General features: G+C 41.5%; 1 protein-coding gene across 2 annotated transcripts in view; it reads right to left on the reverse strand.

Moving 5' to 3' along the window:
• FGGY (FGGY carbohydrate kinase domain containing) overlaps positions 1–22,355 on the reverse strand; it is a 2,115,431-nt gene that overhangs the window by 1,962,710 nt on the left and 130,366 nt on the right. The gene's annotated exons all lie outside the window — the stretch shown is intronic.

Raw genomic sequence — 22,355 nt, forward strand, 5'->3', positions numbered from 1 at the left:
GTGTGCTGTGCTAAGAAATAAGCCATGGGTTTAAAAGCACCTGCTCCAGTTTCAGGCAACAATAAAACTGTCAAGTTAACTCTGGTGATTGTTTGTTCCTGCTGGAGAGAGATGGAGTTTTGTCTAGTGACAGTTTGATTCGTCATAAAGTAACCCAGAGGGTTAATATGCTTGTTGCAAAAAACGTGTACCAAGCAGCTCACAGAACTATATTTTATGTTAACAGTTCAGTAAGTTACTTTCTTGTCACAGAGATCCTTTTTTTACTTGCAGGTCATAAGTTACAATACTAATATAGCCCAGTGACCTATGAACTGAAGTCGAAGAGCTACAAGTAAACTGCATGGAATAGGTTAGAATGTTATGTTTTCCCCCAGCCTTTCATTAACCTAATGTTGCTGACAAGGGTTCGTTAAGAAAGAAAAATATTTTTATTAGTAAGGCCAAGCACTGTGGTACGTTTTAAATACTGGGTTTGTGCTTCTCCAGACCAAACACTTCTAAAACATACAGTCAACTATACTGGATGACCTTGGATTCTTACACCATGTAATCCTCATTGTTTTATGTAACATTTCCTATAGACTGATTATTTTCGTACCTATGATTTATTGTCTCTGTATAATGTGTGTGTGATGTAAAGTACCCTGACCCCCTAAACTGGTATGAGTAGCGCTATATAAAACAAATGAAATGCATGTGGGAGAAGGTCTATGGAGAGATGAGGGGCACTGTTGGAGGATGGTAGTGAGGGGATGCGTGGAGAAGGATTTAAGATTTTCACACTGGGTGCCACCAGTGCTAAAGCCAGCCCTGTTTGCATGATAATAATAACAATAAGATTTATTTGATCACCAGGATCTTAAAAGCAGCATACAATACATAACAAAACAACAATAAATAGTTATATCTTTAATTACACATGGCTGCATGGTTAAAACTTTATATAAAATTCAAATTACATGCCGTGTTAACCATAATTGTCTAAGGGCAGAAAGCAATCAACCTGAAAGGTCAATCCTTGTGCCAATAATCTTAATCAATACAGGGTCTCTCTCTTATGTCGGTTTTCTAGACTATATGCAAGTAGCACCTTCACACCCGTGGAGGTGTCTCCCTGGGCACTAGAGTCAAATGCTGTTAATCACAGCCAAGTTCAACTAAAAAAGTTCTCCAAAACAAATGTAGATGTTTATGTTTTTTAATCTTCAAAACATAAATCCATAGGAAGAATATCAATTTTCTTGGATCTTCAGTCCATAAGACGTTTAAAGTGTTGTAACATACATGATCAATGTAGTTTGTAAATATATCGATTCCCTATGCATTTCGGCGCCAGGGCATTCATCAGGGGAATATCGATAAACGCTGTTGGTAAGATATGCATTTCGGCGCCAGGGCCTTCATCGGGGGAATATCTATGGTAAAAATGAGATGGATAACCGTAACTATACGGGGAATAACCACTGAATAAAGCAATCACCTGAGTTCTGTGTGGGATCCACGGTGCATGTGGTAAAACGTGAAAGGCTCAGTCACTACACGGCAGCTTCACAGCACCTTTTGGTTTACCTTCACCACCACTTTCTAGTCTTGTGCACATACCTGTGTCAATCGCGCAAACTTTTCAACATTGTTTTATTTAAATCGCATGCTAAACTTTCTGTTCGGCACTCACACGTGTTTTTGACGTTTCACCCACTATTACTCACCAAGCTTTTGTCAGTGACTGAGCCTTTCACGGCACGGATTCACAGCATTTGACTCCAGTGCCCAGGGAGACACCTCCACGGGTGTGAAGGTGCTACTTGCATACAGATTCGTCACGCTCCTGAGCGGGGAGCGATTTTCTGGAGCACGGAATACACAGAATAATTTGGTTTAACCACAAGCAGTGCACGATCTCCCTTTTTCGGGTTTTCTAGACTAACCATACATATATAAAAAAGAAAATACCCAAAACTACAATATGTCTTACAACCTTTTAAAAGGATGGCAATCACCGTGCAAGTGCAGATTGAAATTAAAAAGTAATAAGACCCATTTGCAAATAAGCAGAACATGATCTTCAACACCTAGTGTATGGTAGTTTAAAAAAGACATCCTATTAAGAGTGCTATTGTAATTAAGACAGAGCTCTGTAAAGGGGACGAACTGATGGCCTATTGTTTGATATATAAGGAGATGACAGTATTTAAGAAACAGTAATTGAACAATGTAACCTTTGTTGCTCCCATCTAGGCAAAAAGTAGAACATTTATATATAAAAATATACACTTGGTGAGAAGACCCTTCTAAAGTAAGCTAGCCATATTGTAAGAACTGGAGCAGAGTTATTCTAAAATACGTAAATCTTCAGTCCAGCAAGACCAGAAAACTGGATAACTGTGAAGTGGTAAGAAAACCTGTGGGCAAATCAAAGATGAACAGCACGTTGTCACCACAGGAGATTCCAGATGGTACTCTGCAGAACAAATCGTTGATGCACGTAGAATGGTGCTAGTCAGTAGCAGTGATCAGTCTGAGGTTAACTATTGGTTCTTTTTAGCCTGGTTCCCTGTAATAAACTGTAATTGGAGGTTGCCAGCTTTATGAAATAAATCAGCAGCTACTTTTGGTGAAAAGCAATTGTTGTGACCACCTGTGGCGGTTACCTTATTTTCCAGTAATTTTATTGATACTATTGGATTGCTTGAACTTGCGATATGTCTGATGGCTAAAGATCGTAAAGCTAATGTTTAGAGCTGTGTTCTCTGGATTCAAGGACGCGATGATACTGTGGTAGCAAGCCTCAGCCAGGCATACCAGTGCAAGGAATTCGCCCTTCTCTACACAGAGTCCTTAGACCAATAGTAAGAAACTGGAATAGAAAAAACTGAGTTTATTAAACCTCATGAGGTGGAACTACATTCACACCCTTCGGTAGAGTATGAGGTAGCACTGACTAGAAGGAGCTTGGTCTTTTTATACCCACACAGGGGCTAAAATGAAGGCGGTACAAGGAACAGACAGCTGGTTTCAAATACATATAAGGTCATACCGAGAGTGTACTAGCAACAAGTGGAAAGAGCAGACAGTTAGCTAATTCTGGTGGACACATCTTGACAGTTTACAAGTTGGAGACAGCTGTATGCTCAACTGAGCATGTGCAAAACAGAGGAGTCTAAATATATCTTGTCTCTAGGCAGATTTCAAGAGCAGTTGACAGGAAGGTAGGACAGAGCACATGGCAAACAAAATGGCCGATAGAAATACAAAATGGATTCCGTAAAACGGACAAGATAGTCTCTAAATACAAGATGTCTTCTGCTATTGCTTAACCTAATCATTGCTAAATTACAACAATACCCTGCTAACAGGTCCGGACTCCCAGTTTGTTCCACTCCAACAATGCTGAGCAGAGGCATACCACATGCACCAGAGATTCCTCTGATTGTCCACAGCCCCAACCACAACCTTGATGAAGTAGACAGCCAGGTAGCAATATGTTTTAAAAAATGCATGTTTTTTTTTTTTACTCAGCTCTTTATTTATTGCATTCTCTTACTTATCATTACATTACAGAGTATCATTAAAGGACAACATTGAAAATCCAAAACCTCCCCATACACTGCCAGTGTCCCTCAGATGTCCTTTGAGTGTACTTTTCATTACATAGAGTTTTTTAAATGTGCCAGGCATCTCCTAGAGGCTAGACCAACCTCTCCTCTCAGTCTCACATCTAATCAAGCAGTTGCACTGCTCTCAATTCTGATGGCGGAAAGCCACAGTACTCCAGTCTGGACATGTGCACAGTTAATTAACGGATGTCCAAATCTGGGAAATTTACCCTCCACATGCAGAATAGTGCTAGTAAAGTTCTTGTGCACCAGTAATTGCAATAGTTTACCAAACCACTGCAATATACTTAAGGAATCTCTCATTTTCTAGGTTAAAGCTAACATCTGCCCCGCCCCCAACATGTGCCACAACACTGCCCTGTCTGCCAGATACATGTGTTCTAATTCCTAGTGAGGAAATCCCAGTACCTCCAACCCAGGTCCTGATGGCACGGGGAAGCTGAACTTCCCCATAATGTAGCTCAGAATCTCTTTACAGACAGCCCTAAGAACTAGACACTCCCACCATATATACAAGGAGGTACCTTTTCTTTCAAAACATCTCCAGCATCTGTCTGAGGCAGCTACATATATCTGGTACAACTTCTCGGGGGCCATGCACCAGTGGTATAGTGTCTTATAAGCGGATTTGCTATAGGGGATGCTTCTAGGAAGCTCATTATATTTGCCTGCACATGCGGTCACTTTTGATCAGTCTGCTCCTGCAGAGTTAACGATTCCACATGAGCAGACAATGCGGTTTTCTGAACGTTTTACATCCCTCATGTAGACAAGTTGAGCTAGCAGGCATTTTTCACAATCCATGCTGTGTGTAAAACAGGTACAAAGTGCGTTTGTGTTATAATTATGTAATTCTTCATTTTTAGATGCATGGATGCAGGACGCAGAGCTTTGAAGGTAAGATATAGGGTGAGAAAAGTTAGGAGGAGGATTGCGAGGGTCGAATAATAAGGCACAGAAAAGGGAGGGCGGGACTGGAGTGTTGAACATATAGAGCATAACACCATCATTAGACTGCCTCAAAGTGGTAGGTAGAACCAAAGAATTGGGATGGGAAGGGAAAAAGAACAGAAGTATTTGTTTATCACTTTGCTTTGATCAATAATTGCCCGATAATGCCTGTGATTCATGCACAATGTCTACCGTAAACTAAGTGGTTTCTAGGAGCTGGTGGCAATTCATATGATGCCCCCTCATACTTCCCTCAATCAAGGGCTAATGACGCTCATGTGAAGCTATACAGGTCAGATGCCCTACTCATTCAACCGATGGCCTCTCAAGCTGAAACTGATGGTGTATTTATGGTAAAAGAACCCTGCTCTCAAAAAATACACACAGAGCAGCAACAGCAGTGCAACATCCCATGCATTGAAAAGTTTTTTTTTGGGTTATAACATGCCAAATTGCAGTTCATTTGTTTTTAATCACTTCTCATTTTCCAAGATGATAAAACTCTTGTGGAAGAAGAAGTGTTAAAATGGAACCAGAGAGATCAGGGTTGGGACAATTCAAGTTTCCCGTATAGACAGCATAACCAATAATTCACTTTGCCTGGCTGGCGGTAAGAAGCAGGATTTTCTTACTCAAGCAGAGTTTTAAAGGCTTCCCCAACCAGCCTGTGAGTGCTTGAGGGAAGCACAAATGAGAGATTTTCCACACCTTCTGAGAAGGCTAATTAACAAATCTGAAATGTATATGACATCATTTTGTATTTGACTACACACAAATAAATGTGTATGTATTTCTTTCTCTCTAAAACAGAAAAATATTGGAAATTAGTTGAAAGTGTCTTGCTTACTGGTTTGCCGTCCCTAACAAATGTAACACTATAGGACACAGTCTGAAGCATGTTTGCCAGAAGTGCAGATGTTCTCACAGTGTTATATTGTACGTTGTGCTTTGTTTCAGCCTCAATTACGTGCAAGGAAATGTTGTGCAAAGAAATTAATTAATGAAATGTATCTCCAAGTTGTTATTTTCCTTCTGGTGGAAAGTTAAGAAAATGTAATGAACGTCCACACAGAAAATCATAATACAGTATACTTTTATATTAAACAAATAAGAGTCTGGATGGAAAGCACTTTGTTGGCCAGTCTTATTATTTGCCTATTTGATTATGCTCTTTTACTTTGCCTGGCACATCGTAGTCCTCATTGTGGGTTTGAACGTGCGGTACACCGGACTTGCCTTAATGTACCAGCAGGTTTTGACATCCTAGCACCTTTGTCTATTTCTTCCCTTTTCTTTGTGCACTATCACAATTTTTTGTTTGGGTTTGGTGGATGCTGATGATGAGAACCTAAGGGAGCAGGCGAGTACCATCCTGCCTACCCCCATGGTGTTACTCCCATGAGGCTCCACCATCCCTTTTCACATATTTTTTATCTCGTTCTTTCCTCTGTACTCACTTGAAGGAGTTTCTTCATATGAGGGGAGGGTTTGAGGAGGGGGATGACAGCGGGCGAATATAGCGTAACATTTTAAATCCATTTTAGTTCAATTGAAAGTGGTGACCCAGATTCGTACGGCATAGACGGCATAACGTTAGCTGCTTCCCCAACAAACATTTCAATTGTTGGGTGGGTATTTGAGAACTACATTCACCGTGTGAGCAGGTCCTAGTTTGTATATGACATTGTTTCTTTAAACAGTTTGTGTCCTGTAAAAATACTATTTTACTGATGATCGGTATACTATTTTTGGTAGTTAGATTACTACTGCAAGGTTAGTAATATTTACTGGATAAATGTAATACTTTGAAAAAGGAAAGTGAATGCCTTTGGTGGAATTATTCGTGGTGGAGTTTCCGAGTCAACTTTGCTTCCCCTTGATCCTGTCTATCAACCCTCCTGGAAAGGACATAGCTTCGAAACTTTCGCACCAGAAATCAGCTTATAATAGACCGTTTTCACCACATGTTCTCCAATGGTTTGAATAGGGTTAAAATATGCAGAAAAGGGGTGGAGCCTGAACATACTTTCCCTCATATTTCACCAATGTTTTCCATACTTCTGCGGAGTATAAATTGTCACGCCACAGAGCTTCCCTATCCTCATCTGGAATCTCCCAATCCATGCAATCTGCTTTGATAACCTCAGCTAATCCCACATGAGCGATCACTCAAAATGTCTCATATAATTGACATTATTCCTGAAAAAGTCCGAATTCAAAGTGAATGACAAGCTTCTTTATTGAAGCAAAGGTACATACTACAGAAGTCCCTGACAAAACACATCTTCCAGCTTTCCCCTCAGCTCTGCAGGTCTCTTAACATCACCTTCTCTATTCCACTGATCTCAACATTCTAAGAGAAAACATAATGTAGTTATCATAGGAACATAACAATTCCCTTTGAGCACAGCTGTGTTCTAGTACATTTTTCAGGACAGGTCAATTCCCTTGTCACTGCCCTTGCTTCTGGAGATACAAAGCCCAATGCCACAGCTGTAGATACTGAAGTCTACATGTCTTCTTCGCTTCAAATTCCTCATAGCATTCTGTAAATGTTTTGACTACACCTTTGTGAATATATCTTATACCGTCCGACAGTCTCTCTCCCTCCACTGTCTAAAAGCTTTCTCCTTAGAATGTTGGGCTAAAATACGTATTGAAGTGAAACAGGGTATTTGGGAAGGGGTGGGGACGCGCTGATAAAGAAGGGGGGTTTGCTGAAATACCTCCTGCTGCTCATGTTCGACCAGGTTGCACTGCTTTGCCCATCAAACTTTTTTCTAAAATTTCCGTTCAGTCTGCCACTTGCCCTGGTGGGACCACAAGTTCCAGGGCACATTGCAAAGAAGCCCAGCCCTAGTCCCACAAGTGCAGCAGGTGAGAGGGGGAGGAGTCACGACCACTCTATAAAGAGCAGCTTCTCTGTCCGCAGCGCGGGACGTGCCAGGTGCGGGCCCGTCCTGCGCCCGTCCGTGCCAGTTGGAGCCAGGGCAGGGCCACCCCCTTACGTCTCCAGTCTACCAGCGGGTTTTGAAGAGAAGTGCGGACTCATATCTTCCCCACCAAATTCTGACAGTGCTATGGTAAAATCTTTGGGAGCCGAAATAGATGGTGGCCAGCGTAAAATTATCACTTCCTATAGTGAGGCGGCCAAACATAGAAAACCCTTAGCCCCCTCACCCACTAGAAACAGAGCCCCGCTTCCCCACAAAAAATAGTTTGAGCCACCCTGCAAAGGAAATGGTGAGGGAGTTCTTGCCACCTGGTGTGAGATGGAATACGTGTCCAGCGGTAAAGCACCAAAATAAGTTTCAAGAAGAAAGGGGGGGATTAATTCAGGTGAAATACATAACACTAATAAAATCCATATGACGAATGTCCCTAAGCTAGCATCAGCGAGAAGTAATGAAAATGATGACTCTCTGACTAATAAAGCTATCCACTGGCTACGCCACATTAGAGGGTGTCCATCCGTGATTAGGGATGACATCTTTAAGGTGCGTAGGCTCACTTCCGTCCCGAACAATCTGACTGCATCGAACTGACACTACAGACAGAGGAGCTGGCTGAAAATGTATTTGCCCTTGAGTTCAGAACTAATTCCCCCTGTTTACTCTTGTATCCAGCTAAGGAAGGCCCTACCTGACTGTCAGGTGAACCATTATTCTGGGCAGCGGCCAAAGGGCTGTGTGGGAAGTTCTGGGCTGGAAAACATTGATTGACTGTCTGGTGAACATGCACAAGGGACATGCATTGACAGTGCGGAGGACCTAGTTGCCACTACTATTAGCCACCAGCCCGATAGCTGTGACACTGTTACCCATTTTCCCGAAATGAGATACACACAAGGGCCATGTATTGTCAGTGATGAGGATTCAGTTGCCCCAACAGCTAGACACCAGCCCGCTAGCTGTGACATTGCTAGTCATATCCCTGAAGCGAGATCTGCCAAGGTTATGCAATCTATGGATGCTTCTGGCTCTGATTTACAGCACCAGTCTATGGCCAATCTCCTAAGGGAAGGTAATGATCCATTACATGTTGGTTATGCCCATACCAGGGGCTCACTTATGTCATGGAACATTGCAGGTCTGGGCTCAAAAATATCAATACCCGATTGGCTCATTTTTGTAAATCAGTTTGATATTTGTTTTTTCCAAGAGACTTGGCTCCTTGCACCGCAATTTTGTGCAGGCTACTTAAATTTTCATTTTCCAGCTACCAAAGGTGCAGAAGCCCGCCCAGCAGGTGGCCTTACTATATGGGTTTGTCAAGCGCTGGGCCTGAGCATTAAAGAATTACCATCTAAGAGTAGCGATATCTAGGTGATAAGGATGAACCTGGGTCCCCTAGGATATGTGGACATCTACAATGTCTATGTGAGGTGAGTCCGTTGAGGCAAGTCCCAAGTTCTAGTGACTTTGGACAGCCTCCTCGATCTCTACTCAGCGGACAATAGTGTCATTATCACGGGTGACCTAAATTCAACCTTTGAACCATTTACTACCTCTGACTGGCACCTCACCGATGAAGAAGATGCCCAATAGAGAGTCCCAAAATTAGAACTTGACCCGCAAAAAAATGGACGGAAGTGGTCATCCAGATTAACACCATCTGTTATGAAAGGGGGCTTAGAGCCCTCAACGGAAGGATGCCGCAGGATAGGTTTGGGGCCAACATGTACAGTAAAAGCAGGATTGACTATATTCTCTGTAGTATGAAATTCTGGCATACAATGGATGATATGGGGATAAAGGACTGCCTTGAAAGTGACCATAACCCATTGTGTGTTATTCAAGGTTGGTGGAAGTCTGTGCAACCACATGTGGGGGAGATTGAATCCCATGCCCGGATGTTGTTCCCAACAACAACATGCGTCGGCCTAAATGGTCATATATAATTGAAAATCCTGAAGCTCTGGGAAATATCATCAATGATGTAAACTGCACCACGCTAGAGATTGAGCAAATTCTGTCTTCTGGAGGGGACACAGGCACATGATAGCTTCTTTTTTGCCCACAGATTCCATTTCATTAAGCCCATTAGAACCAAGAAACTAGCTGACCCGAAACCTTCACGGTGGTATAATAAAGAATGTAGGCTAGCAAGAATTGCCCTTGGTAGTTCAACCAGGAACGGGGAAATGGATATTGTCCGTACTGCCAGGTATGAATATAAAAAAGCAATCCATAAAGCCAAGCGCTCATGGGATGAGCTCAGTTGGCAGGACCTTAAAGAAGCCAGCTCGCAGAATAACAGTAAATAATTCTGGAGTATTATAAAATGGGGCAGAGGGGGCCAACCTGATCAGCATCAAAATCATATCTCGGAGGAAGACTGAGTTAATTATTTCAGACCCCAATATGCCTGCAGAACATCAGAGAATCATAGGGAAGATCCTAGTTATGTATTCAACTTGGATGAGGCTTTAAATAATAATGATGTTTCACTAGCTCTTTGTGCAGTGGCAGGTGGTAGAGCGCCGGGACCCGATAGTGTCGCTGCGGATGTGTTCCTCTATGATAAAGCAAGATGGGGTAGATACATTTTGCTAATGGCAAATGCAATGGCTCAGGGTGCCCCGGTACCGGATTCCTGGAAAGGGGCGGAAATAATTCCAGTATACAAAAAAGGAGACAAACGGCTCCCAGGGAACTACAGACCTATCAGTTTGATAGATACGATACAAAAGGTAGTTGTGAGGTTGACCCTGAATAAAATCCTAGATTGGATAGATGAGAGTAGTATATTGTCCCCCTTTCAAGCAGGTCTCCTTAAATACACTAGTACAATCGATCAAGTCTTCCGTGTTATCCTTATGCATTAGAAGACAGTGACCCTGGGCAAAGGTAGCCTCTATGCTGCCTTTGTTGATTTAAGAGCAGCATTTGACCTTGTTCCCCGTTCCTGTCTGTGGGCGAAGCTGAGTGAACTAGGTCTTCCTCAGGTGCTGCTGACTCTCATAATGAGGCTGCATGAGGCAAATTATGCTAGAATCCGGTGAGGGGACAGGGTAGGGTCACCACCCAGTTTCCCATAGAATGAGGGGTGCAGCAAGGTTGTGTTATGGCACCAACGTTATTTCCTTTGTATATCAATGGAATAGTGGATTGCTTGTTGCCAGTGAATACGGATGCCCCTACCTTAGCTGGTGTAAAAATCCTGATTTTAATGTTCACGGATGACACATTAATTATCTCAAAGACTCCTAGTGGCCTCCGGCAAGCCTTAGTAATTTTTGAAGATTTCTGTTTTGCTCATGGCCTTCAAAGGTTTGTGGTCAGACTGTACTGTGAACAAACTACCCCAGAGAATTTTTTTATTGTCTTAATAGCCCAAAAGCTGCAAAGCGTTTCTTTCTGTATGACAGAGTATTATATTTCAGGCCCCACCAGTGCTCATGACAAAAACATGATAGTTATCTCATGACCATCCCTCACTTGTTTAAGAACAGCCCTGAGACCCTTGGAGCTAGCATCAGTGATGAGGATGGAAAGAGCTGAAGTGTCAAACTCTTGAGAGAGGGAGCCTCACTCAAAGCCCCCTTTATATCATCGAATTTCGCTTGGCACTGTGGTGACCAGATGAACTTTACACCCTTGTTGAGAAGAGCCCTAAGAGTGAAACTTCGAGAAGCAAATTGTGGAACGAACTTGTTGTAATATTCGGCCATGCCGAGAAAGGTAACTAACTCATCCCTGGATTGGGGCACAGGAAGATTCGCGATAGTCTTCACTAAAAGATCTTTAGGTTTGACACCCTCTTTGGATAATTTATGTGAGGTTAAATATACATTTGTTCACACGTAGAGTCAATCGACGGGATTTAGTTGAAACGCTTCAGAGCGGCTCTGAGTCTCCCATCATGTAACTCTTGAGAAGAGCCATATACCAGTACATCGTCCTGGTAAATCTTGACACCAGGTAACCCATGCAGGTTGTCTTCCATAGCTCTCTGGAATACGGAGGCTGCAGAATTCAGTCCGGAAGGACGTCTTGTAAATTTACAAGTGCCAAATGGTGTTATAAATGCAGTGAGGTTCATTGAGTAAGGGTAAATTTTAATCTGGTGGTACGCGGCCCTGAGATCCAATGTGGATAAGACCTCAGCTCAACCTAATTGCGTCAACATTACTGCAATATTTAGGAGAGGGTACTTGTCGGCTACGACAGCGCGATCAAGAGCGTGCAAGTCCACACATAGTCTCACCTCACCAGAGGCTTTACATGTGAGTACCATGGGAGCCAACCACTCACTTGCCTCAGTTTTGACAATGATTCCATCTTTTAGTAACTTTTGCAGTTCTTTCTGCATGGACTCCCTCATGGCTAATGGTACACTACGCCTACGCACCTTGCAATTAACAGGGATGGCATCAGGTGTCAAAGAACTTTTATGCGTATAACCAGACAAACAACATAGTTTTTCACTGAAAACCTGTTCAAATTAATTCCGTAGATCGTCCACTTGATCAACCTTGGATGGCTCGGGTGCACAAGGAGAATCAGGAGGTGATGAACACAGGTCTTCCTTCAAGATTATAGAAGGATCCCTACCAGGAATTAACATGACTCCAGATCTGCCTGGTGAACTCAACTTTTTATACTGTCACCCCTGGAGGAGATGTAGATTTTTCCAGCAGTTAGTTTATTCTTGAAGTCTATGTCACCCTCAAAGTAGCCAAACAATTTGATAGGATGACCACCATAAGCAAGCGGCCTGATGTCAGGCTTGAACACCTTCACCGTACCCAATAAAGTTGAGTCATAAAAACACTTAGGAACTAAAGTGATTTTTGCCCCGGAGTCAAAGAGCATTTTGACTGGATGACCATTTATTCTGACACTGTCAACGGGATTTTTGCCCATGTTCAAAGAAGCTTGAGTCAAGACCACTCCACAATGCAACTCGTCAGGGTCAGAGACTGACTCATTTTGAATCCACACTTCCTTCACTCACTTGTTCTTCTTGAATTTTGACACTCTGCAGGCTTTTGCTACGTTACCAACTTTTCCACATTTGAGACATTTTTCATTCAAAGCAAGACCTGACTTGTCATTGGCCAAATGACCAGCACTGTCGCAGCAGTAACATTTCCCAGTGAAAGGTTTTCTAAACCATGAAGACTGAGACTCAATTTGCTTAAATGTCTAAGGCTTAGTTACGGCTTGCACTTTATCAATAGTTGTGTTAAGAGTGCCTTTTTCTTTTTTCGTGACTTCCACACAAGCGAGGGAGTGCTCAATGCGTTTGGCAATTAAGATGACTTCATCAAGCTTGGGATCATCCTTTTCCCACAGTTCATCCTTCACCTTTTCTATGGCGCAACCTAGCATGAATTCGTCACGTATAAGTTCTTCAAGTGCGCCTTCAAATTTACATGTGACGGCCAGCTTGCACAATTGATTAACATATGCCTCAACGGACGTGGTAACGTTCTAGAATGGTGCTGACCTTGCGGAGATAGTGTTTGTCCAGTTTCTTCAAGCAGATTACAAATTCATTAAGGCTGTCTTATTAGGTGTCATCAAGGTCAGGTAGATGTTCGAAATATTTTGCCCCTCAGAGCCTAGGCAGTGTAAGAGTAAGGCTGACTTCCTCTCTGCACTCAATGACACTCTGCACACCCTAGCGTAGTTGAGGAAGACATTCTTCCATTTTGACCAGCGGATGGAAGGCTCACCTGGATTTGATATAAAGAAGGGTGGCTGGGTGACGTTTTGCATTTTGACGAAAGATGTGCCAGTCACAGAAGAAAGCAAGGTGGTGAAAGCACATTAAGGGTTATTCTGCTTGTCACTGTATTATTAGAAGCAAAGGCACATATAAAATGGTGTTCCCATCACCGTGAAGCCCCAAAAATTTGAGGATTTGTGGGGAAACAAAGGTTGCAAATAGAATTGGAATTAGGAGACAGGCAGTATGGTAAGATGTGCCCGTCAGCGCGAAACACAAGATAAGTAGGTGAAATAGTCATTGAAATAAGCTGTGCTTCCCGTTGAGAAGCACCAGTGTTTGTCAATAAGGAAAGTGTAAAGTGACACAATGAAATGCTGTGCCCATCAGCATTAGACTAGCCTCGTTATAATTCAAACAAATGTTGTGCCCTTCTGCGTAGGCCAGGCCTCATTATAATTTAAATAAATGCTGTGCCCATCAGCGTGAGACAGGCTCCGTTATAATTTAAATAAATGTAATGCAACACAATGATATGCTGTCCCCATCAGCGTAAGACGGGGTTCATTATAATTTAAATAAATGTTGTGCCCATCAGAGTGAGACGCGGTACATAGGGGGCGGTGATGGACGGAGCATCTGAAACAATCAACACTCACACCCAGTCAAGAGATCTGGGTTTAACCCATCACCGTTCCTTAGCCCACTCTGCCACCCCAGTTCAGATATGGCCATATGCAAATCAGTCTGACCCTGTGGCTCATGGGAACAGTCCAGCCCGAGCTGCCAAGCCATGCCTTCCCTGGACCGGAAACAAGATTCCTAGGACCGGTTTCTAGCATTACAGCCGTCTTCAGCCAGGCTTGCTTGAATCCAGTGGCAAAGTGAGCAAGGGACTCCCGTCTGAGCATACCCTGCCAACTTATGGCGAACAAAGCGGTACAAAAGGGGGTGGTGATGGACGGAGCATCTGAACCAATCAAACACTCACACCCAGTCAAGAGATCTGGGTTTAATCCATCCCCGTTCTTTAGCCCACTCTGCCACCCCAGTTCAGACATGGCCATATGCAAATCAGTCTGACCCAGAGCCTCATGGGAACAGTCCAGCCCGAACTGCCAAGCCATGCCTTCCCTGGACCGGAAACAAGCTTCCTAGGACCGGTTTCTGGCATCACCACCCCCTTTTGTACCACTTTGTTTGCCATAAGTTGGCAGGGTATGCTCAGACGTGAGTCCCTTGCTCACTTTGCCACTGGATTCAAGCAAGCCGGGCTGAAGACGGCTGAAATGCCAGAAACCGGTCCTCGGAAGCTTGTTTCTGGTCCAGGGAAGGCATGGCTTGGCAGTTCGGGCTGGACTGTTCCCATGAGGCACAGGGTCAGACTGATTTGCATATGGCCATGTCTGAACTGGGGTGGCAGAGTCAAAAACCGCAGAAGACAGCAGGTTGAACAACCAAAATCTTTCCCTGAGTGAATATGACAGCCAGGGAGGCCGTTACCTGAAGGCCAGTCCTGCCGCTAAGGAGCCTGTCAGCAACTGTTTTTTTTATTTGTTCCTTTGTTTGCAGCTGCGGGAGGTAGGTTGGCTGGAGGCACGGCACTGTCCCCCAACCCCTCAGACAACTTGTTGGTATGCAGTAAATCATTGATAATAGAAGATTTACATAATAGTGCTTTGGTGTTGATGAAGGATAGAGCACAGTACGAAGGATTTTGTATTGTGGTGTGATCCGATGTGGCAGGCAGCCTAGGGGGAATGTTTACATAATACTGATGAGAGCACTTGGAGTTAAGATTTCATGTGGGTTATTAGCAGCAGTGTAAAGGTGCAGTTATAGATGAAACTCGTAGGTCCTAGCGGTCCTCCACTTAAAACAACTGAAGCAAAGCCATAGGTAAAAGGTTGCCTATCAAAGGGAGACAGACAGTCAGGTGAGAACAAAGCCCCAGCAAAAAAGACAAAATTAATATCTTGTTTTAATTTAAGAAGTTCTGACACAGATTTCTAATGTTTTTTTGTTTAACCATGGCAATGGTTTCTTTGAGAACTCTATTAAAACGTTCTATCATGCCATTGGTCTCTGGATGATATAATGAATTTTTTTTGTGCTTTATGGAACATTTGTCTAAGAAATTCTCCATCTCCTTAGAGATGACTTGGACACCATTATTCATAAGAAATAAACTAGGAAAACCCTCTCTTTCAAAGAGTTTTCTCAAAAATCAGATAACATGTTTACTTTCAATTCCCCTACATATCTTAAGTTCGGGTCACCTCGAATCCATATTAATAATGACAAGGACATAATCCTCCACGCCATTACCTTGAACAGGTCCCAAAATATCAAAAGCAACTTCTTCTCATGGTTTTTGGGACGATTTCGAACAACCATGTGTTGTACCTTAGGTTTCACACTCTTTTCAGTAAGAACACAGGGAACACATTCTCTGATCAAACGTTCAACCTGTAAGTCCATGCCAGGCCACCAATATGTCAACCTGAGTCTCTCTTTTGTTTTGGACAAACCTTGATGCCCAGCATAAGCTAAATTCAACAATTCCTCTCTCAATGAAACAGGGGGGACAAGCCTTGTGCCTCTGAAAAGAATCCCATTACTTTCAGAGAGTTTGTTCTTCATGTTCCAAAACTTTACCAAAGAGTCCAAAAATCTCCTGTAATTCCTCATCCTTGGCAGATTCCTCACACCATCTACTTTCAGTAATAATATCAGACGCAACGCAACACACCCATTCATTTGACTCATCATCAACATGACCTTCATCACCAATAGATGTCTCAACCAATCCGGAGAGGGTGTCGGCTATAGTTTTCTTGACACCAGGTAAATATTTTATTTCAAAGTCATACTCCTGTAACAAAACTACCCATTTCGAAATTCTACCAGAGACCGCATCAATACTTTTCTTCTTAAATATTTCACATAGGGGCTTGTGATCAGTGCGGATTTCAAACTTAAAACCCCAAAGCAAATTTTTTAGTTTTTTCATAGCCCAGTGAACCGCAAGGGCTTCCCTCTCAATTACAGAATAACAAAGTTCTGCCCCTCTAAGACTACGAGAAAGAAACAAAATCACATTTTCCGTACCACCATCTTCCTGTTGTAACACAGCACCTAAGCCCTTCATGCTAGCGTCAGTAATAAGAACTGAACTTCCAGAGGGATCAAAACTGCTTAATTTAGGGGTATTCTTTAACAATTCCTTTATGTTTTTGAACTCCATCTCACATTTTGCAGACCAACAAAACTCCACCCCTATGCGTAACAACAATCTCATAATAATGCATTTCTAAGCAAACCCTCTCACAAACTTACTAGAATACTCGGCTATGCCGAGAAACTTCATAAGTTCTTCTTTGCTCGTCGGGGAAGCAAGATAGTGAATCACATTCACTAAATCACTCTTAGGTGCCACACCTTCACCAAAAATAGTATGTCCTAAATAATCAATTGAGGATTTCTTGAACCTGAACTTGTCCAATCTTACAGTAAGATTACATTGTTCAAACTACTCGTAAACTTGTTTCACCCTCATGGTATGCTCTAAAATCATCCTGTCCAAAAATTAACACATCATCTTAATAAATCTTTACACCTCCTTGACCTTTCAAAACTTTCTCTAGAGCCCTCTGAAAAACTGATGCTGCAGACACCAAACCAAATGGAAGTCTGATAAACCTTAAAGTTCCAAATGGAGTGATAAACACTGTGAGATCCCTAGACTGTTCATCAAGCATAATCTAGTGGTACGCAGATTTAAGATCCACCGTGGAAAAGACTTTAGCTCTCTTGAGTAGCATGAGCATTTCTCATATTTTAGGAAGAGGGTACTTTACAACCACCACTTGTATATTCAGTTCTCTTAAGTCAATGCAAAGACGGAGACTTCCCTTGGCCTTCCTAGCAGCTACAACAGGAGCCAACCACTGAGTTCCTTCCACCTCTTCAATAATTCCTTCAGCTTTAAGTTTCTCAAGCTCTAGTCTCATCTCATCTCGGACAGCAAAAGGTACTCCACAAACCTTTTGTGACATAGGATTAGCATTTTAATCAGACAAATATTATGAGAGTAGCCACAAAGACACCCAAGTTCATTTCTAAATACTCTTGGAAATTATTTTCTTAACATCAAAGAGTAGCCCTCATCATGGTCTCCTACAATACTCACTTCTTTTACATGGAAATGATCTTTTAAAACAATGAGGGGATCAGTATTTGGATCGAGAATCACACCTAAATCGCTCTTGTGAAACCAGCTCAAAATGCTGTCACCTTTTTGAGATATATAGATTTTACCTGAGAGGAATCTTCCCTTATATTCCAGTAGACCCCAAAAATAGCTCAAAAGTTTTATCGGTTCTCCACTATAAGCATATGGTTTAATATCAGGTTTCAAGACTTTAACTTTGTTCTTAAGAAAATGTAAGTAAAATTCTTTTGAGACAATAGTAATTTTAGCCCCTAAATTGAATAAAACCTTAGTCAAATGCCCTTCTATACTGATTTCATCTACAGGACCTTTCTTGTTGGCAGAGGTCAGCTGTGACACAATCTGTCCACAATCTACATCACCATTTTCTTCACTTCATCATAACATTCATCAGAAATTACATTTACTTTTCCTTCAAAAGTTTTTGTTTTGCAGACAGCAGTACAATGTCCTACTTTCTTACAATTAGAACATAAATTCCATAAGGCTGGAATTTTTTTATCATTAGCAAAATGACCCACCTTGCCGCATCTAAAGCATTTAGGAATAAACATATTTTTTTCCTCATGTTTGGAGTAGTCGCTCTTGCTCTGGTTTTCGTCTTTAAAATTCATGTCATTAGAAAAATTCTTCACAGATTTAACTGTATCACCCTTAGATAGGGTTCATCCTTCTGCCAAAGATCATCTCTCACCTTTTCAACATTACACCCCAACATAAACTGATCCCTTATCCTTTCTTCGATTAGTGCCCCAAATTTGCATGAAGAAGCTAGTTTTCTTAACGCTGTTACATAGTTTTCAACAGACTCGTCTTCTTTTTGAGTTCTACACCCAACATGATATCGCTCCAAAATGGTGCTTACTTTGAGCAAATAATGTCGATCAAGTTTTAACATACATATCTCAAATTCATTAAATTATCATCAACAATATCAGGTAAATGATCGAAAACTTCCTGTCCTTCTGAACCTAAACAATGTAAGGTAACTGACCACAGATACTGACAGAACCCTCGTCGCCAGTGTAAAATAGTTAAATCCAGGTAATACTCAGATGCAAAGTAAAGTATAAAATGAAGTTTATTGTGAACATAAAGTCCCATCCATCCAACTTGGCTCCAAGAAGATAACTGACCACGGATACTGATAGAACCTCATATGATGTTCTGTCACCATGGTGCTGTTTGAGAATACACATACACAGCAAGAACTAAAGCCATTAAGCATTGATAAATCCAAGGATTCCACACCCACCTTGGGTTTAGTCAGACTCTTCTTAGACATGGAGAGGTACAGACCGCTCTTGACATCTCTGATTGTGTGGCTTCATGGTATACATGACTCTTTACTTAGAACTTCTACAGAGGTTCTGATGCTGACACCTTTCTTGCTACCTTGATTCAACAGGGTTAGCCCTATCCATAGGTCGGTGTAAGGTTTAGTAGATGCTGCAAATATTTTCCATGTATGGAGAGAAGGATCGAAACAATTCAACAAGTAATCAAATCCTTTTCTTTATTTTTGTACCACCGGTACTGAGATCCTTATATGCTCTTTGCGGTTGAGAACCAATATTGTAAGATGCTTTGGTCTCCCTCTGGTTATTTTATACTTTGCTCTTAATATTTATTTATTTTAGTCTGGCTTTGAGTTTGGGACAAACCTTTTGATGTCAAGTTACTGATCACACTATACTTTGAGATTTAAATTGTTGTTGACCAAATCACATCCATACTCAAAACACAGGTGTCGATCCCAAGGACCTCAATAACCTCAGACCTATCACTAGTCTTCCCTTTCTACCCAAAACGTTGGGGAAGTGCATCCTACAACAACTAAACCAACACATAGAAGACTTCAACCTCCATGACACATTTAAATCTGGGTTCAGGAAAGGCTGTAGCACAGAAACTCCCATGCTCAATATCTCGGATGACATTCGCAGATCTTTGGATGAAGGTGATGCATGCATCCTACTCCTACTTGACCTATCGGCGGCCTTCGATACCATAGATTACCTAGCTTTACTAGAGACACTGAAGCATCACACTTGGATCAATGGAACAGTCCTAAGATGTTTTACATCTTACCTGCAACATTGCTCGCAACAAATAAAAATCAACAACTGTTTCTCAAAACCAACAATAGTTCTTCATGGTGTACCCCAAGGTTCAACTCTATCCCCAGCCCTTTTTAATCTCTTTATGGAACCTGAGGCAAGCAGGGGTCAAATATCATCTATATGCCGATGACACCTAACTCTATTGAAAAATTAATCACCCAGTTACATCCTACATCTGAATACCACACTAATCAAGATACAAACTTGGCTTAATATCAACCACTTAAAGCTGAACCCCACCAAAACTAAACTACTACTTTTCTCCGCGAAAAAAAAACAGCTACCGATCCAAGTCTGCCTCAAGAATTTGGACGCCCTAAACTGTTCTATAACATTGTCCAACACCGTTAAGTCCATAGGCATCACTTTGCACAGAAACATGTAATTGAAAGATCACATCAACAACTCAGCCAAAGGAGCACTTGTTACACTAAAACACCTCAAGAAAATCCAACCTTTAATTCCACTTGAAGATTTAAAGATAGTAGTGCAATCACTAGTCTTTCAAAATTGGATAATGGTAACGCCATCATCACAGGAACTGTGAAAAATCACCTTGCCCCCTTAAGTTGAGTTCTCAGCATGGCAGCCTGGCTAATAACAGGTTGCAAATGGTTTGACTCTCTAGTAAAAGAGAGGGACCCCAAAAACCAAACTGGATACTACATGTGCAACCTCATCAACCAACATTCATAAAGTCAATACAGTCTAGCGAAGAGCAAAGATGATGAAAAGTGAAAATCATATTAAAAATATGTATACAATTTATTATAGCGCTCATAAAAAAAAAGCTACAGTAAAATGAATATCTATACACAAAATGATCAGTATACAAACAATAATAACAACATGGGAATAATACATAGAAAATATTTCTAATTAAAATGGAAAAGGACACAATAGTCAGACACGGTTAAATCAAACTCCAAATTGTACATATGTCTTCTGAAATTGAGAAGTTAATTAGTCCAATGACTTAGCGTGTCACAATTCAAACTGGCATCGACGCGTTTCGGTTTTGGCAATGTATGTATTATAGTGTCATACAGTCTGCAGAAGGTTTTGATGATGTATTTTAGAGTTAGATATGTTGTATCTTACATTGTATATTTTTTATTCACAGAATTACCGTAAAATGTGGGAATTTATATTTTAAAACCTGAGGAAGGTGTTGGCTTTTAAATCACGTTGCCAAAACCGAAACGCGTCGATGTCAGTTTGAATTGTGACACGCTAAGTCATTGGACTAATTAACTTCTCCATTTCAGAAGACATATGTACAATTTGGAGTTTGATTTAACCGTGTCTGACTATGGTGTCCTTTTCCATTTTAATTAGAAATATTTTCTATGTATTATTCCCATGTTGTTATTATTGTTTGTATACTGATGATTTTGTGTATAGATATTCATTTTACTGTAGCTTTGTTTTTATGAGTGCTATAATAAATTGTATACATATTTTTAATATCATTTTCACTTTTCATCTTCTTTGCTCTTCGCTAGACTGTATTGACTTTATGAATGTTGGTTGATGAGGTTGCACATGTAGTATCCAGTTTGCAATTTGTCCAAAGGGGATTTTGTATTTGACTTATTGCAAACGGTTTGAGCCTCAATTGGCTCCCAATCGAAGAAGATGTTTCTACAAGACCGATTGCATCACCCAGAAAGTACTTCACACACAACATAACCCCAACTATCTGGAGAACAAACTTTCAAAAGCTGGTACAGCCAGATCTCTAAGGAGCTCCAACGCACTTCTTCTCATACCTCCCAAACTAAAGAAAAAATCCTCCCAGACACATTCTTTCCCTCGAAATGCTCCCACGATACGGAACTCACGCCCTAGTGACTTGCGCTGCAACCCCTCATTTTCCTGTTTCAAGCGAGACCTTAAACACCTACTGTTTAACAAATACTTTAACACACACCCTAACTGAGCTATGTTCCCATAGCTCACATCCACTCTGCCTTGACCAGTCGTAGCGGTTAAATTAGTGTTTCAGCTGTCTAGTATGTCTTGTACGTTTTTAGCTCAAGCTGTTCTTATGTCTGCATACTGTAACTACCGCTGCGGCTGAACGATTTTCTATGTCTGTATTTTTGCATGTACTTCAATCTAATGATCTTGCATCATATGTAAAGCACTCTGATTCCTTCAGGGTCTAGCTAGCACTATAAAACATGTATAAATAAATAAACAAACCCCTCTCTCTCTCAGGCTACTACAAAGGTCTATTGCCCAGAGTTAAATTAGAAGAAACGGTCCAGGGCATTCTCAACCCTAAATGTGGCAAGTCTTTCCTTTTCGTGACCTCTCCTCAGGTTGCTTCTTTCGCTATTTGCCCATTCTCCTCAATTTTGCACTCTCTTAAAACAGATTGCATATTTGGGTTCAATGGTATCATGTTCATGCAATTTGTGTGGTATTTGAGAATCATACAATGTTCTTACTGAATCGTGACACCAGGCTGCAGTGGCACCCTAAAAAGTGTTTCTGCACAATGTTGCATGGCAGATGATTTAAACCATTGCAGATATAATGGACTACAGAAAAGTAAAACAGTGTCATATTCCACCATCAACCAAAAGCTACGGATCATTCCGTACATATAAATGCAATAAAAGGTGGGGGCATGTTATTGACACAGGTTATTCCTCAATTAAGAGCGGACTGTCTCATCTTAGATTAAGAGCACCTCTCCCGACTGTGCTAACAATACTGCCCATGGGCATGTTACCTCTGAAT

This window comes from Lissotriton helveticus, chromosome 1_2, assembly GCF_964261635.1.
Source record: "Lissotriton helveticus chromosome 1_2, aLisHel1.1, whole genome shotgun sequence".
NCBI lineage: Eukaryota > Metazoa > Chordata > Amphibia > Caudata > Salamandridae > Lissotriton > Lissotriton helveticus.